This window comes from Cucurbita pepo, chromosome 10 (assembly GCF_057944985.1).
Source record: "Cucurbita pepo subsp. pepo isolate OVF chromosome 10, ASM5794498v1, whole genome shotgun sequence".
In the NCBI taxonomy this organism is placed as follows: Eukaryota; Viridiplantae; Streptophyta; class Magnoliopsida; order Cucurbitales; family Cucurbitaceae; genus Cucurbita; species Cucurbita pepo.
Window position 1 is genome coordinate 11,003,034 of NC_141807.1, and position 9,937 is coordinate 11,012,970.

A 9,937-nucleotide genomic window follows, 5' to 3' on the forward strand; every position below is an offset into this window, starting at 1 on the left:
ATAAACTCATGGGAGGACTGTTGATGGAATCGAAGCAATCGATGCTCCTTCTTATACAAAATTTGGATCAACCAAGAGATAAAGCTAGAATTAGATTATGGAACCTTTTTCTAAATCGAGTCACTCCACAATCGAACTTGATCAAGGCTTGATTGAATGACTCAGATGCAATCTACCACAAGAATTGCATAAAACTTTGAAATGACAAAGATATGCTCGAATTTCTACACGAGGGATCATCTCAACTTGAGAGATCAATTTCATTGATCACAAATATGCTTTTACATAATAGTGTGTGGGTATTTATAGTCTCCCCACAAAAGAAGTTAGTGGCCGTGATTTAATCTCGATCCCTTTAGATCTCCACAAAAGACGAAGTCAATTTGAGCATTACAAACTTTATGAAATTAAAATAAGAAATAAAGTTTTCTAACCACTCATGAAATGATGCTTGCAACTTCATCCGCTGCTTCAACCATGCAAATATTTACTTTTGAATCTCCAAATGGTCTTGACTCAAACGACTCAACTTGTCACACATGAAATGATGGTTGAACCTAGCCTATCCAATTTTGTAGATGAAGTATGAATGCTTGTTGAATCTTCTTGGCCTTGGGTTGTGTAATAGGTCCAGTTGGAACACCGTGATTCTTATCATCATCCCCCTCTTCAAAAGGATTCGTCCTCGAATCAGAAAAATCATCACCTACATCAAAAGGACTAAACTCATCAACATTGAAAGTAGAATGTACACTGTGATTCTTATCATCATCCCCCTCTTTAGGATTCGTCCTCGAATAAGAAAAATCATCACCTACATCAGAAGGACTCAACTTAGCAACATTGAAAGTAGAATGTATTGACAATTCTAAGGGAAGATCAATTTTATTGTTCCATGCAATAAAATGAGTCATTTTACTAAATGTCTTATAGAACATTTATAGTCAAATAAAGAATTAGGAATCCACGCTATCTACAAATGCACTCCCAATTGAGCTATCCACGCTAACATTAAAATGAAAATTCATGAGTAAAATTATTTACGCTAACTCATTGAAATTTTAAAAAGAAATCATCTCTAAATTTAGATAAGATAGTAAGTTATATTACTTGAATCAGGTGTGGTGAAGGTCGAACAACACCTGACCTTCAAATCTTCAATATTAAGCTCTCCCAACTAAGATTATTTACGCTAACTCATTGAAATTTTAAAAAGAAATCATCTCTAAATTTAGATAAGATAGTAAGTTATATTACTTGATTCAGGTGTGGTGAAGGTCGAACAACACCTAACCTTCAAATCTTCAATATTAAGCTCTACCAACTAAGTTATCCCCTGTAACATTGAAAATGAAAATTCTGAAATTTTAAAAAGAAATAATCACTAAATTTAGATTAAATAGTCAAGTAATTTTAAAAAGAAATAATCACTAATTTTAGATTGAATATTTAGGTTATGCAAGTTAGTCAACTTGAATTAGGTGCGGTGAAGGTGGATCAAACATGTGACTTTCAGATCTTCAGTGATGCTCGACTTTCAGATCTTCAGTGACGCTCTCCAAACTGAGCTATCCCCGCTAACATTAAAAATAAAAATTCATGGGTTAAGATATTTTCACTACTTCATTGAGATTTTAAAAAGAAATAATCACTAATTTTAGATTGAATAGCAAGGTTATGCAACTTAGTCAACTTGAACGCTCTCCAAACTGAGTTATCCCCGCTAACATTAAAAATAAAAATTCATCCGTTAATAAGATATTTTCACTACTTCATTGAGATTTTAAAAAGAAATAATCACTAATTTTAGATTGAATAGCGAGGTTATGCAACTTAGTCAACTTGAATCAGGTGCAGTGAACGTGGATCAAACACGTGACCTTGAGATCTTTAGTGACGCTCTCCCAACGAAGTTATCCTGGCTAACATTAAAAATGAAAACTCATTAGTAAAGTATTTAGTTAATTCATTGATATTTTAAAAGGAAATAATCACTAATTTTAAATTGAATAGTCACGAGTGAAGTTATGTGACTTGAATCAGGTGCGGTGAACGTGGATCGAACACGTGACCTTCACATTTTCAGTCTGACGCTCTCAAAACTAAGTTATCTTCGCTAATATTTGAAAAAAAAAATCATAAGTAAAGGTATTTCCGCTAATTCATTATATTTTAAAAAGAAATAATCACTAATTTTAGATTGAATAAAGTTATGCAACTTAATGAACTTATGCAACCTAAACCAAGTGCGGTGAATGTGGATTAAACATGTAACCTTCAGATATTCAGTCCGAACTAAGCTATCCCCGCTAACACTAAAAATCAAAATTTATGTGTAAAGGTATTTCTGCTAATTCATTATTCTTTGAAATTTTAAAAATAAATAATAACTAGTTTATTTTTTATTGAATAGTCAGCTTATGCAAATGGAAACAGGTGCGGTGAACGTGGAGATTAAACATGCGACCTTCAAATCTTTAGTTTGACACTCTCCCAATTGAGCTATCCCCGCTAACATTAAAAATAAAAATTCATAAAACTACAAGGTGCGATGAATGCAGATTGAACACAAGACCTTCTGCTAATTCATTGAGATTGAACACAAGACCTTCCAATAATCAATCTGATGCTCTCCCAACTAAGCCATCCTAGATAAAATATAAATAATCACATGTTTTAGATTGAATAGTAAAGTTATGCAACTTAGTCAACTTATGCCAGTTGGATACAAAACGTGACAGATCTTCTGCTAATGTAGTGAACGTGGATCAAACGTTACCTTTAAATCTTCAATATGACGCTCTCCCAACTGAGCTATCCCCACAATCATTGGAAATGAAAATTCATCAGTAAAGGTATTTTTGCTGATTCATTGAGATTTTAAAAAGAAATAATGACTAATTTTTTATTGAATAGTCAGGTTATGTATAATCACTAATTTTATATTTTAAACATATATAATCACTAATTTTAGAAAGAATATTCAAATTATACAACCTGAACAAAGTGAGTGCAGTGAACGTGGATCGAACACGTGACCTTCAAATCTTCAATCTGACGCTCTCCCAACTGAGCTATCCCCACAATCATTGGAAATGAAAATTCATCAGTAAAGGTATTTTCGCTGATTCATTGAGATTTTAAAAAGAAATAATGACTAATTTTTTATTGAATAGTCAGGTTATGCAAAAAGAAACAGGTGCGGTGAACGTGGAGATCGAACACATGACCTTCAAATCTTAAATCTGACGCTCTCCAAACTGCGCTATTCCCGCTAACATTAAAAATGAAAGTTTTTAAGTTTTAAGTAAAGGTATTTCCACTAATTAATTGAAATGTTAGAAAGAAATAATCACTAATTTTATATTGAATAGTCAAATTATGCACCGTGAACCATGTGTGGTGAACATGAATCGAACACGAGACGTTCAGATCTTCAATCTAACGCTATCTCAACTAAGCTATCCACACTAACATTAAAAATGAAAATTCATCAGTAAAGGTTCGCTAATTCATTGAAATTTTAAATAGAAATAATCACTAATTTTTAATAAGATATTCAAGTTATCCAACTTGTTTAAGGTGCGGTGAACTAGAACACGTTAGGTATTTCCGATAATTTATTGAGATTTCAGAAAGGAATAATGACTAATTTTAGATTGAATAGTCGGATTATGCAACTAGAATCAGGTGCGGTGAACGTGGAGATCAAACACGTGACCTTCAAATCTTCAGTCTGACGCTCTCCCAACAGAGTTATCCCTGCTAATATTCACAATGAAAATTCATAAGTAAAGGTATTTCCGCTAATTCATTATTTTTAAAAAAGAAATAATCACTAATTTTAGATTGAATAAGCAAGTTATGTTTTTAGATTGTATAGTCAGGTAATAAACTTGTATTAGGTGCGTTGAACGTGGATAAAACACGTGTGACCTTCAAATCTTCAGTCTAACAATCTCCCAACTGAGCTACTCTTAAACTGAGATATTAGAAAGGATTGGATCTGTGGCCTATAGAATCGGGCAATGCCCAAACTTGTCTGCAGTACATAATATCTTTCATGTATCCAAACTACGGAAGTATACCCTAGATCGTTCGCACGTACTGGCTCATGAAACTCTCTTCTTGAGAGATGACCTAACGTATAAAGAAGACCCGATTCAAATAATAGACAAGAAAGTCAAATGATTGAGAAACAAGGAAATCTCTCTTGTTAAGGTCCTATGGAAGAATCATAGAGTAAAAGAAGCCACTTGGGAAACAGAAGAAAAATAAGAACCTTATACCTTGACCTATTTTAGAATAAACACTTTCGATGACTGAAAGTTTTCAAAAGAGAGGAGAATTTGCAACACTCAAGGTCTCCAATAAGAGACAGTGTATAATCCCTACTAGGTTGTATCTAGAAGTAAAGAACAAGTAAAATTGAAAAAACATTGAGAAAATGGTACTTTTTCTAATTTGTATAAACTTCCCGAATCATTAAATTTTTTATAGAATAAGAATTACAAGTTGCTTAAAAAAGGAAGGCTCCGATCGGAGAAGACTTTTCTGGCAGAAGATTCAGAAAAATCAAGAATGAAATTATAGAAATTCTAGACGCTTCAATGGTAGTGGAAAATCCGTCTATAAATTATGAATAAGGGTAGACTATTAGGGGCAAGAAGCAAGCTTAATCGAGTACCCAATCGAGAGATACAAGTTTTTTGTTTTGGGGCATCGTGTTCATGGGTTTACCTAGAATTCGAGAACTATAGTCCACTATTCATTTCCAAACTTGTTCTTGCACCTTCTATATAAGTTTACCCATAAGTTTGGTGAAGGAAAGAGGTCCTCAAAGTGCTAGTAGGTTTTCACACGAATTAGTCCACGTTAGGTTACCCTCTAATGTTTTCCTAAGCTCAAACCTCAACTCCTAAAGCCTAACCCATGACATTATGTATAAACCTAGGTTCATCAATAATCCATGTACCAAGTACCTAGAACTATGTGAATAACATGCTAAATAAGTTGCTAGGATCCATACCCATAAGTAACCATTATCTGCATTACGATGTGTACTAAAAGGCCCCTATTCCTCTTTAGGTAGGATGTCCTGGAATATGTATCATGAGCTGGATGTTATGATAGGCCTACCTTTCCCATAAGCTAAACGAGATGTCCTGCACCACGATTTACCAGTAGGATTACATGATTATGATGACACCACTCATGTGTTCATGGGGAGAAAATTGAAGGTTATTTTAGCGGAAGGTTTTCAGGATCAGTATATGATACATGACACGATGACCTCTAAGTTCTAAGATCCTGAAAACATAACAAGAAGTAATATCCTAGCTTAAGGTCGCCATTAAGAACCTACGAGTAGGCTACTTACTAAGTTTTACTCACTCCATGTTTATCATTTTTTATCAAGTAACTAAGAGTTGGTCGTGGATGAGAGTGGACTTTGGAGTGTGGGCCATGGACTAACCTCTATTTTTAATCTAGTATTTTTTGTTCTTCTCTACATTCAAAATAAGCCAAAAATCATAAAAAAGCGATCAGGAATTTGTAGAAAAATTATGGATTTTTCGAGAAAAATAATAATAAAATATTCGAAAAGTGGCAAATTACCAAAATACCCCTAGAAGAATGGATAATTATAGAAATGCCACTCTAATTAGAATCAGAGCATCTACCGTGACCATCCGAGCAAAATCCTTCGAACACAAATTTCAACCGTTGGATCTCCTCCAAAATTTGATATGATCTAGAACGAACACGCACGGATCATCACATCCAATGATTAGTATGCAAAGCCAAGGTCGGTAAGGCTATGATCGGAGTTGATATCTCCGAAAAATTATTTACAAAGTTCGATATCTAAATAACGAATAATCTTGAGCTCTCAATGTTGGTTTAAGCTCCTCCTATAAAGTCTGAAGTAGGAGCAACAATACGGAATAAGAATCGAGAAAGGTCGATCCCCCAATCGAAGGCAATAAATGTTTAGATTGTAGGTCTCCTACTCTCAGATTTCTTCCAAATTCGAGAGTAATCCTCCACCATTTCTCTTCAAACTTCTAAATAACGAAGAATCTGGAGTTCTCAATGTCGGTTTAAGCTCCTCTTATAAATCTGAAGTAGGAGAAACAATACGGAATAAGAATCGAGAAAGGACGATCCCCCAATCGAGGGCAATAAGCGTTTAGATTATGGGTCTCCTACTTTCAGATTTCTTCGAAATTTGAGAGCAATCCTCCACCATTTCTCTTCAAACTTATTCCTACCGTTTCTCAACAAGATTACCCACAAGTTCTATGAAGGAATATAGTGCTGAAAGACCCTAGAAACCATTCCCCCAATTCAATCAACCATTGAAGAACTTCAAGAAAAACTTGAAAATCCAATCCGAGGATACATGATGATTCGTCGAGCAAGAATGATTCCAATCAGTTTCTACACCTCCAAGGAATGCTTCCAAAGAAGACCACAAAGAAAAGTAACCTCGAGAGCGTGTCAAATTGAAGGAAATATGTTTCAAAATTAAATTGGGGATAAGAGTCGAATTCCTATCTACGATCTCTTTTCCTTCAAATTAAGGATCCTCTAGCTTCAGAGGAAGAAGTTGAGTACACTTGATGAAGGAATCGAGAGAGGAAACATCGTAAAACAAGCTACCCAAGAGATAGAAAAATCTGGCGTTTCGAGTGAGTTGCATACCGAGAACGATTTTTGAAAATTAAAGTCTTACATTCAAAGACGTTCCTCCAAACCAATTCCTTTAGCCTGAAGAAAGGATATGGAAGAGGTTCGATGAAGAAATAGGGCCTTGAAACCCCTAGAATCGGCTACCCAATAAGAAATCCTTTGTTTTATCTCCGGCGATAAATCAGATTTTGGATGAACTTTGGAAGCGAATATCTTAGGCTACGATCCACGATAAGGTATCAAATCAATCACTAGCCCTTCCTTGTAATACCCATCTTTAAGTTTCACGAAGAAATCGAGGAGAGAAACGCTGTAAATGTGGCTGTACAGGCCGAGTTTCAGATGGCGGCGACGCGAAAAATGCGCATCTTCTTCCTATTCAGAGGAAGAAAACGATGATATGGCCAGTTCAACTGAACTGTCCAAGTCAACTCAAAATTTGACCTTTTCTCGGGTTTTCTCGATTTTAACCCCATTCCAGACCGATTCTCATAGAAAATCTTATGGTTTTAGAAACTAGACACAATAAGGAGTACGTGGAAGGAAATTTTGAAGTAATTTAGATACTGGAAGCTCAAGAATGGACGTCCCAAACGTCGACGACGAGGCAAGTAGCCACCTTGGATTTTTTGTTAAGAAATACTTGTAGAAATCGCTTGGATTTTCATATGAACCCTAAACCAAGTATGAATTAAGGATATATGAAAGAAAAATCCAAAGAACCGTGAGTTAAGACCCTGAACCGATCAAATAACTCGAGATTTAAGTAACATTAAAATAACCCACTATATGAGCTCCGCTGCCTATCAAATTTTAATACAGAGCATATTATAGTATGTTGAGGTCAAAGTCAAATTTGGTGGTCATTGGATAAGGATAAGTAGGTAAACGAAGAAATGGTGTAAAATGACCATAGTGCCCCTAAGGTAATTTACCTTCGGTTCATGATCTAGATGACCTTCAAATGCTATGAAATTCATCGGTAGATCTTATTTTATAAAATGTTATATGAATCCTTATCCCAAGAGGTTATATAAGGTAATGAAGTTTGGGAGTTATTGGAAAACTTTAGTTAGGGAAACAAAGATATGGGAGAAAATGCTCATCACGATCCATATGACCTTTGCCATGAAGCACGATGTTTATAAGTTTTGTAGTCAATGTTGCCAATGTTTGCTGCACAAAAAAAGATAGGGATGTTAAATTTTTAAGTCACTTTTGGAATATTAAGTCATAAATTGGGTAACAAATTATTGTTTTCAACTACAAGTCATCTTCAGATTAACGAGCAAACTAAGGTGGTTAATAGAACGTTAGGAGCATTGCTTAGGGCTATTAACAACAACTCTTTAATAAACTAAAATCATACCGTCAACATACTTAAACTATATAAAACTCTCTCGCCTCCCCTATTAAGTTTAACTCTCCATACAAACTGAATTAAACAGAGGAATCCGCATCTTCATCGTGTAAAATTGATGGAATAAGCAAAGAGAATAAGGAAATAGAGAGTTATCCCGGTTTGTTGCCGTTTGTCAATGGAAGTTCCCTTCTCTTGAGCTCTCACGTCCACCTCTTTGCCCTAATCAATCCTTGTTGGTCTCCTTTTCTTTCTGCTGTCAACAGCTTCTAGATTAGTGTTTTCTTCTTCTTCTCTGGTTTCACAGCAGAGGCTGCTGTGTAATTCGATTTTCTCCCCCAAAATGTGGCTCCTCTCCTCTTGGTCTTCCTTTTCCTTTTATATTGAGCATGGGTTCCCCTTTAAGGCTGAAAAGAAATAAGTAGTCATTGGGTAGTCAATGACCCACTTGGACTGATGATGTGGATTTAAAATTTTCATGTCATCCCCCATTTGTTTCCAAATTTGCTACTCCCACATGGTTTAGCATAGATGTCTGAAATTTTACCATATAACTCAACTAAATATACAATTAAGATCGATTTATGCCAAATCATTTTTTTTCATGTTAGACCGCAATAAACGATTTCATGCTCACTAAGTAGAATAAATGGGTAATAAATGAGAAAATTGTGAATAAGGGTGCAATATTAACTATAAAATGACTTGATAGAACTCTACTTTTAGAGAGTTATCAATATTATAATGGCTACTACCTAAATTATAACCTAAAGTTGATAATTGATGTCCAATTAGCCAACCCTAAATTTGTAATCATTGTGGAGTGATTGAAATTACAATGGAAGTAGTTTAAACTTCTAGTACCTTAAATGAAGTTGGTCTCTTCTAATAAAACACGAATTTCTCTTTAATATCATTAATACAATTATGCTTCATCTTGAACCTACTAAACATGAAACTGAAACTGCGTTCAATTTAACTCAATTTTATTGTCATCTTGAATGACGTGTAGGATATATTCTTGATTTACCTCGATATTTCATATTAGTTAAGCTTTTTGCAAAATCACAATTAGACAACAACAAAGATGAACTTGGGTCTATTTATTATTGTAAAGAAAATTTCTAAAGATGAACTTGGGTCTTACTTACAAGTAAAATACTAGACCATCAACTTTTTGTTTTATAGTGCTTAAGAAAATAGATTTCAAACTTGAGGGAAAAAAATATATTGAGTAGGAGCTAAAAATGTTGCATTTTTTTTTAGAAAGGGCATTTGGTCTAGTGGTATGATTCTCGTTTAGGGTGCGAGAGGTCCCGAGTTCAATTCTCAAAATGCCCCTATGTATATGTCTCAACCTAGTGTATTATCATTTAATGATAATGCTCTTTTAATATCATTTACTTGTGTACTCCACCATATATGTCTCAACCAAGTATATTATCATTAATCATTTAATGATAATGCTCTTAATATCATTTACTTGTGAAAATAAAAAATAAGAACTCCAAAATAACTTCGTAATTAACTTCTAGAAAATAACTCTTTTAATATCATTTACTTGTCTACTCCACCATATATGTCTCAACCAAGTATATTATCATTAATCATTTAATGATAATGCTCTTAATATCATTTACTTGTGAAAATAAAAAATAAGAACTCCAAAATAACTTCGTAATTAACTTCTAGAAAATAACTCTTTTAATATCATTTACTTGTGTACTCCACCATATATGTCTCAACCAAGTATATTATCATTTAATGATAATGCTCTTAATATCATTTACTTGTGAAAATAAAAAATAAGAACTCCAAAATAACTTCGTAATTAACTTCTAGAAAATAACTCCAAAATAACTGTGAAAATAAAAAAATAAC

The 9,937-nt window shown here is 34.0% G+C and overlaps 1 non-coding gene across 1 annotated transcript; it reads right to left on the reverse strand.

The window, feature by feature from the left end:
* Positions 1–3,011: 3,011 nt before the first annotated feature.
* On the reverse strand, positions 3,012–3,084 carry TRNAF-GAA (transfer RNA phenylalanine (anticodon GAA)). Its single transcript has one exon. It is a non-coding gene; the product is annotated as a tRNA-Phe (tRNA).
* Between the last annotated feature and the right edge of the window lie 6,853 nt (positions 3,085–9,937).